Source organism: Alligator sinensis, unplaced genomic scaffold (assembly GCF_000455745.1).
Source record: "Alligator sinensis unplaced genomic scaffold, ASM45574v1 scaffold29_1, whole genome shotgun sequence".
Classification (NCBI taxonomy): Eukaryota; Metazoa; Chordata; order Crocodylia; family Alligatoridae; genus Alligator; species Alligator sinensis.
The window spans coordinates 494,441-502,753 of record NW_005841933.1 but is presented as its reverse complement, the minus strand read 5'-3'; positions in this window follow the sequence as shown (position 1 = coordinate 502,753).

Here is an 8,313-nt window from a genome sequence, read left to right as displayed (position 1 = left end):
AAGAATATCTAATGACTATAGATCAAGGGAGAAGAGGAGGAAGATGTGGGTATAACAGAATAAAGTTCAGATAGGGATAAAACTTTTCAGCCTCATCTAGGGCTTGTAGTAGTTTGAAGTTTTCCCGGTACTGATTGTTCTGTTACTCCTGTTCTAATAGACCATTGGTGGAACCCAACAAATCCCTGCCACATACCACTTCCATGAAGAACTCTTCAGGGGCAACATTTTTAAGCTGCATGCAGACAATGCTAGAAAAAAACATAGGAAAAAAATAGGAATGGCAGTGATGATAGCTCTCTTTTAGCCAAGAGCAGAGCAGGGAGAGATGTCCAGATAAACAGATTGTGATATAAAGGGAAAAATGATAAAGCCTGTAGCTTTCTGAACTACAAAGGCTGAAGAGAAGTTTCATTAAAGAGTTATTTCACAACTGTATCCCCCTGCATCCGAAGTAATGCTGTGGGAGAAAACAGAAAGATGAAGACTTCAACATGGGTCCAAGTCGGATAATCTTATAGTGACTACTTGTCTGTCCTGGCACAAACGAAGACAAACCACTGGTGGTATGTGCTACAAACAGATAATTTCTTTTCTTTCTGAGACATCTTTCTGTGGATGTAGACAGAAGTGCAGCTCCCAGCTGTAACTAGGAATGATTTCTGCAAAGCAGTTTGAGTTACAAGGTTACCCCAAACCAAACAGAAGTCAACTGTTGGTTCCAGGGGGAAGGGGGAATCTAGCTGCGGGCTGGGAGCCTGCAGTCAGGTGCTTATAGCAATGGCCAGGGCTCTCTGCCAGTGCTTGCTGTTTTCAGAATGGGAAGGGGGAAAGACAGCAGAGGGAACACATTCTTGGGACTCCCCAGCCAGTGCTGGAGGGTGGGGTGGGTGAATTGGAGCTACCCCACCTGGGGGGAGGGGCTGAAATACACCTGCCCCACCCTGGGGAGAGGGTGCTGCAAATCGCCCAGACTGAACTCCCTCTGCTCTCTTTCCTCCCTCTCATTCTAAAAACAGTGACAGGGTGGGAGCTTAGCAGACACAAGTTAAAAAAGAGGCTACATTTTGTAACAACTTTATCTGATACCTCGTGCAACGAAGAGTCAGATTTTTCACCCAGTCAGCCATTTTTTTAAGCTGTTCACAGCTATGCACTTGTGTTTGGTCACAGCTATAAATTGCCTTCTGTGGCCAGATCAGGCGGAAATTGTCACTTCTGTCTGCACTTTAAGAGATTATTTCTAGCATCAGTGGCACAACATGCAATATTGTGGAAGTGACCAAGTTACATCTTTTATACACACGTTTTAGCATTGTCCAAATATATTTTACTGAAGTAACTGTCACATGACCTCTTATCTATTCTATTTTGGATAGCATTGAGGATTGACTTTGACAACTATTCCTGCAAAGCAGTTATACAGACACTTATCAGTAGATAATCTGCTTCCTTCCATGAGTTGCTTATCTCACTTGTATGTGATGCACACTTGCATTTCTGTTATTTAGAATGTTTTGAGCTATGTAGAGACAGCTTTGATACATTCTCAGAATTAAGATAGCCTCTCCTCTTTTTTATAAAATAAGCAGTCTTGCACTTTTAGGTATCCTGTCAATATGATGTCAGTTTTTTACTTCTCACTCAAAACCTAATTCACTTATTCTTCACAGACTTGAAATCCTCTTCATAATGGTCCCTCCTGGCTTTAAAAATCTATGAACTGAAGCAGCAGAATGCACATGTTTGGTTTAATTGTAGTGCATTCTCTGATAAGATGGTTAATCACTTTTGTTTTATTTATTTTAGAAACATTTTATGAGAAGGATGAAAAATGATCTCCAAAGGCTCCAGAAGGATAATACTTAAGCCTTAGGATAGTCAGGTAAAAAAATAGGAATGGCTTATGACTTACAAAGACATCTACAGACATGCATCCATAGGTGGAGATAGGCGTACTAAAACAATTTCTGTCTTTTGTTTTGTAAAATGATGAGGGAGAATTGTTGAGATTTTTTTTTTTAATTCAGCTTTTGGATCAGCTTGATAAGGAAGGAGGAGCTTTGTGAATTGAGCTACTTTTGAGGTATACTCTCTCATTCTTTGTTGATGTTTTCTGCAACAACAGAATCCTTTTGGGGGCCTGATCAAGAAGTTAAACTAAATTAATGGGCCAGCTCTAGCAGTAAGCAGCTGCTCATTGTGTACTTATAAATTAGAGAACAAAATACACAATAAAATACAATCGCATGTTGGTTCAGGAACTTTTAAGCTTCTGGATATGGTTGATAAACCTTGTTTTAGTGATCTGGTACAAATAACATTTTGTTTTAGCTTATTTGAAACACTAAGCATTTTTGCCATTCAGAATTTTCAAAAGGAAGGTGTACATTTCTTTTATAGCATCATTTTCCTACTTCATCTATAAAATGAATTGCAGGTCAGGACTAAACCTATGTTGTAATTATGTCTTTTACATATTTACTTCAATGAAGAACAAATTCTGACATGCTTGCTTATGAAGAAGTGAAGGGACAGAAGTAGAGAGATGCCACTACACAGTGTTTATCTAAACTCATGCTTGGGTAGTATCCCTTCAGTGACTCATCCATACACAGTGTCCCACCTAAATTTACTGATGCTTTCAACCTGGGTGAGTTGAGCTAGCAGGGAGGCATGATTCAAAGTCTGGGTTCTACTTGCCTTCAGGCCACCTGCCCACTTTGAAGTGAAGATGTAGACTAAATCACACAAATGCTGCTAGTCCTCTGATGCTTTCTCACAATCCCCCTCTCCACGTGCCCAGAAAGATAAACAAGTTCTCTCATTAGTTACTGGGAAAGAACCACAGAGCAGCTAATCTTCCTGCAACACAAAGAACCACAGGGCACAAACAACCGAGAAGGCCTCTGAAAACACACACACGCACACCCCCGCCCCCAAGCAGAGTGGACATAAAGCAACTTTGGTATAACTTTCCAGTGTGGCTGCTCACACCTGTATAGGCTAACCTACTGATCATCTAAGCCAACTTTGCAGTGGAGATGTACCCTAAGGGTTGCCACATCTCAGGTTTCAGTTTAACTATTGTTTGCCTTTTGTGACTGTTCAAAGATTGAATTTAGAGTAGAATGCACAAAAGTTATTTAACCAAGCAACATCCATTATAGCAGTAATGGGAACCACATAACTAAATCCCTGTGACCTAGCTGAAAATATATCCTTTGGGACCCTATTTAATACACATAATGGGCATAAAGAGTTGGTTACTACAGTATCTCTCTGAGAGGCTGGGATTTTTATAATCATTGTATGACTTGAGATCTCTGGGTACTTTAAACCTTTTACTGCATCCATTTAGAAGTAGTCTAAGACAGAAAGAATTAATTTTTCTTATAAATATGACATGGAATACATTCCCTCTTAAAGAAATAACAAACTTGTTGACATTCAAATGAAAACTTCAGATTGTAAATGTAGTTGAAACTTGAATTTCCTAAAGTAATAGTGACAGTTTGTTTTTTTTCCTGCGCTGAACCATCTTGGAAATAAGAGTATATCTCAATAGTACAATGCAGTGCCACAGAGAGATGCTAAAACTAGTTTCTCACAAGCTACCCTTGCTGAGAAGCAGATTAAATTAGCCCTGGCTGAATTTTGCACTAACACCACTGTATTATTGGAACTCACTTGTTGAGAAACAACTGTCTGCATGGCACTGCATTGATCTGTGTAGACATACCAGGAAATAATGGCATCTCTATATTTTGCTTCTCCATGGGAAAGTAATGTACAAATACATAACTTAATTCTTTATCAATAAAAGGCAGATTTTCAAGAATGTTTGGGGAACTCTTCAGAGCCCAGTTCCTGCAACACATATGTACATGCTTAACTTACAGCGTGAGTTTACAGAAACAACATCTACACAACTTCAGAAGAATTTTCCAAGCTGAACTACAATAATCATGTTTAAAACATTTTTTTAAAGCAGCTTTTCCCATATACCTTTCATGGAACTGTTATTGTCATTGTGGTACTGCCTAGAAGCCTGAACTAGGCTAAAGTTCTGTTGTACTAGTTCAGCACATTGCATTGCTTTACCTACATTTACTATCAAATAGGGGAGGGAGGAAATGGGGGAAAAGGGTACACTGTAGAGAATCTGTCCCAGGATTGTGAAAGCAAGCAAAATTCTTGAATACAAAAACAAAGCTTAGGCACCTGCAGGTTAAGAAAAATCAGGCACAGGCAAAATAATAGGGACAAAGTAGCAGAGTATAAGGAACCGGAAGTCAATATCTCACTGGGTTGCTACAAAGAGAAATGCATCAGGTTTTCTTCACATAAAATAAACACGTTTCTCTCTGTGTGTGTTCTATGGGCATCTACAGATGAAAAGTGGGTAGGAGGAATTATTTTATCCACACTTGAAATTAGTTCTTGAGCTTAGATGTAGACTTATATTTTGCTGGTTTTAAGCCTGCAGTTTATAAAATTCAACGTAATCTGGAGGGAAGATTAATCTTTTAAATTATCCAAATTCACCATGACCAGGTTTTGTTTTGTTGTGACTCACTGTTGCATCATGTCTGAAATCGGGGCTTGATCCAAAGTACATGGAAGTCAACGGAATTCTTTTGTATTGGCTCCAGCAGGCTTTGGATCAGATCTTTGGATGGATAATTTCTGAAGGGAAGCCCTGTGCACTGTGAGGTTATTTGCAAAAATAGGTAGATTGTGTGAGACCTTAAGGGTCAGGAAATGTCTTTTTATTAAGGTTCTGATCAGGGCTTCTAAGTGTTACCAAATACAAGAACTAAAAAGTGGAATCCAAAACCCTGATGCTTCAAGATTAATTTCAGTTCCACAGAACTAAAAGAACTGAACAATAGTGGGTTCTTAAGTACTGAGGTGACCAATATTATTCAGATACATCAGTGCCTAAACCTTTTGCTGAGCAAACTGTAAACTTCTCTTCTATCACAGAAATGACTACCAGTTCCTGTCTCATAAGCTCAAGATGGAACTTTTTCAAAGAGTGAAATTAAAGTAAACCTCCAGGAATAAGTCATTTCAGGATTTTTGATCAACGAACTCAGTTGAACCCAGCCCAGCTGCTGCTTTCAGCTCCAAACAGCTGCACCATTCATTCTAGATGTAGTACCTTCTAAGTTGTCCATTGCACCCATTCAAATAATGGGAAGAGGAACTGCTACAGCTACAGAGAAGTTCACAGAAAGTTTTACACAAAAGATGTGTATTCCTTTCTCGATGTGCTAATTCTCTTTTCACGTTTATTAACAATGGCTGATATAAATTTGTCAGGATTGTGCAACTGGCATCTTTAGTGTCAGTTAAGCAACGTTTTCCCAAGAAGTTCAGATTATCTGTGGTTAGAGGCTATTGACATAATAATGTAAACTTTTAATTATTGCACGATTGCTTTTTCCATTGATAATTTTTTATTAAATCAAAATGTCTGAGTAGAGACTCTGCAATAACAGAGCATGATTCCATTGGATTTTTGTTTAGATAATGTCTTGATTTTAAAGAAACGTGTCAGGAAAGAGGTTGCAAAACCCACTGGTGCTTACTAAAGTGGTTGCCCATATAAAAAACTATATATTATTTGCCTCTATAGCTGAATAATTTTACCAAGATATTTGCAGTCTTCCTTAGGTAATTTCTATAACCCACAAGAAGACTGTGAATGCAAATCATGTTATCAAAGGGAAATTAAAATTTTTAAAGACAATGAACCATATTTAGAGAATGTGTGTAACAGGATAGTATCCCAAGTCACACATTAGTAAGTGACTGCGAATCAAAGTAATTCTGGATAATTAAGTGAGCCTAAGAGTATCTGAGTACATCAGAAGGCAGCCAAGTACAGTGTAGCATACTACTTTGTAGCTGAAAAAGGTAATTTTTACCAACTTATTTCTGATTTTGACCCAACCGCTGTATACACAGTCCTGTGTAGATTCACAGAGCTAGATATCATCAGCTCCATTTGCTGAACATTTTAATTAAGGGGATTCTGTCAAGGTATTTCTCACAATGAAGAAAACGTTATATGTAAAACAACTAGGGATGGGTGAACTCATTTTACCTAATTACAAACCCATTCAAACATCATTTTTAATTGTGAAATACTATTTGCTTCTTGGTCTGCACTGGAAAGACTGAAAAAGAAACACCAAGTATAAAGCCCAATCATAAAAAGGCAAGGAATGGAGCAAAGAGAGAAAGCAATATGGGAAAACAGATTTGAGTACAATATGATAAATGATGTAGAGACAAGGAAAAGGAAATAGCCTAATGAAACAGGACTGCCTACATGTCGCAGAGAGACCTAGCAGGTATATTTGCTTGGGCAGAGATCTGAAGCTATTTTTCCATCACCATCTCACCATACAGACTCAGTTCTATCTTAGAGAAAAGAGAACTTGAAATACAGAAAAATGGCATGCAAATCCAAACCAATTTGCTGAATTCTGTAAGCTATAATAATGATGTAAGATAGGGAGAAGGCAAGGGAGGGTGGCACCTTGTAGACAAATTTGTTCAGAAAAAGATGACCTTTCATAGGTTACAGCCTACTTCATCAGAGGTTAACAAGCTTTGAGTTTGTTCAGCTCCTATGATGATCCCTTGGGAAATCCAAAAGGGAATTTTCTCATCTTTCCCCACCTCCCCCTTTTCCACAGTATGCAGACAGGAACGGTTTGTTATTATAATTTATGAATTTAGTCTCCATGAACATTTCTATAGTAGAATTGACTATACATTGTATAATTTTATATCAGGATAATGGATGTTGCAAAGAGAAGTATGAATTAATATGAGATCAGGATTTAGGCATGTCAATGCAAAACTGAGACCCTTCACTTTTATTTGTCTTCCTTTAAGGCAGGAGAGTGCTTTTGACTCCATTTTACAGATAGAGAACTGAGGCACAGAGAAACAAATGGCATGCCTACCTGGTCTCCCACTGAACCCTAACCACCCCAGACTAAATAACCCCTGCCCACTCACTCCTACTCAGGAGCACCAAAGACTGGCATTAATCATAGAAACATAGAATCATAGAAATTAAGGGCAGGAAGGGACCTCAAAAGATCCTCAAGTCCAACCCCCCTTGCCCTGGGCAGGAATACCGCTGAGATCAAATGATCCCAGCAAGGTGTCTGTCCAGTCTCCTCTTGAAGACTTCCAAGGTTGGGGACTGCACCACCTCTTTGAGAAGTCTATTCTAGATTCTGGTCCCCCTTACCATAAAGAAGTTCTTTTTTTACATCCAACCTGAAACCATCCTCTAACAGTTTATGGCCATTGCTCCTAGTCCTCCCCTAGGGCACTCTAGTGAACAGTTTTTCTCCCAGTTCCTAATATTCACCCCTTTCATACTTATAGACAGTCACCAAGTCCCCCCTCAGTCTTCTCTTCCCCAGGTTGAAGTCCCAGATCCAGACTAAGGTCTTTCCTCATATAAGGTTTGTCCTCCAGGCACCTAATCCGTCTTGTGGCCCTTCTCTGGACCCTTTCAAGATTCTTCACATCTTTTTTGAAGTGCGGCATCCAGAACTGGACACAGTACTCCAGCTGGGGTCTCACCAGTGCTGAGTAGAGAGGAAATACCACTTCCTTAGCCCTGCTTGCAACGCATCGGCTAATGCACCCCAGTATGCTCTTAGCTCTATTGACTACAGCATTGCACTGGTGGCTTGTGTTCATCCTGTGATCAGCCATAACCTCGAGATCCCTTTCAGCCATTGTGCTGGCCAGGACATCTCCTCCTAACCTATATTCATTTTGCTGGTTACTTCTCCCCAGATGAAGCGCTCTGTATTTATTTTTATTGAACTGCATCCGGTTCCGCTCCACCGACCTTTCCAGTTTGTCCAGGTCTGCTTAGATCCTCAGTCTATCCCCTAGTGTGACCACATTTCCCCATAACTTAGTATTGTCTGCAAACTTGGCCAGTGTGGTAAATCGTTGATAAAGATGTTGAACAGGAAGGGGCCAAGATCTGAACCTTTCAGGACACCCCTGGCCACCTCCTGCCAAGATAATACAGACCTGCCCACTGCCATTCCCTGGGTTTGACCCCTTAGCCAGTTCCCAACCCACCTGACCATGGATTCTGCCAGCCCACAATCCCCCAGCTTTTTTTATAAGAGCATCATGGGAGACCATTAAGGCAGAACAGGCAGCTCAAAGAGGTCCTGAATGTATGGATCAGGCATGTTTTTTGCTTCCATATCTCAAGAGACTGAGAACAGAGCTGGGAGAAGGGGGAGAATGTTG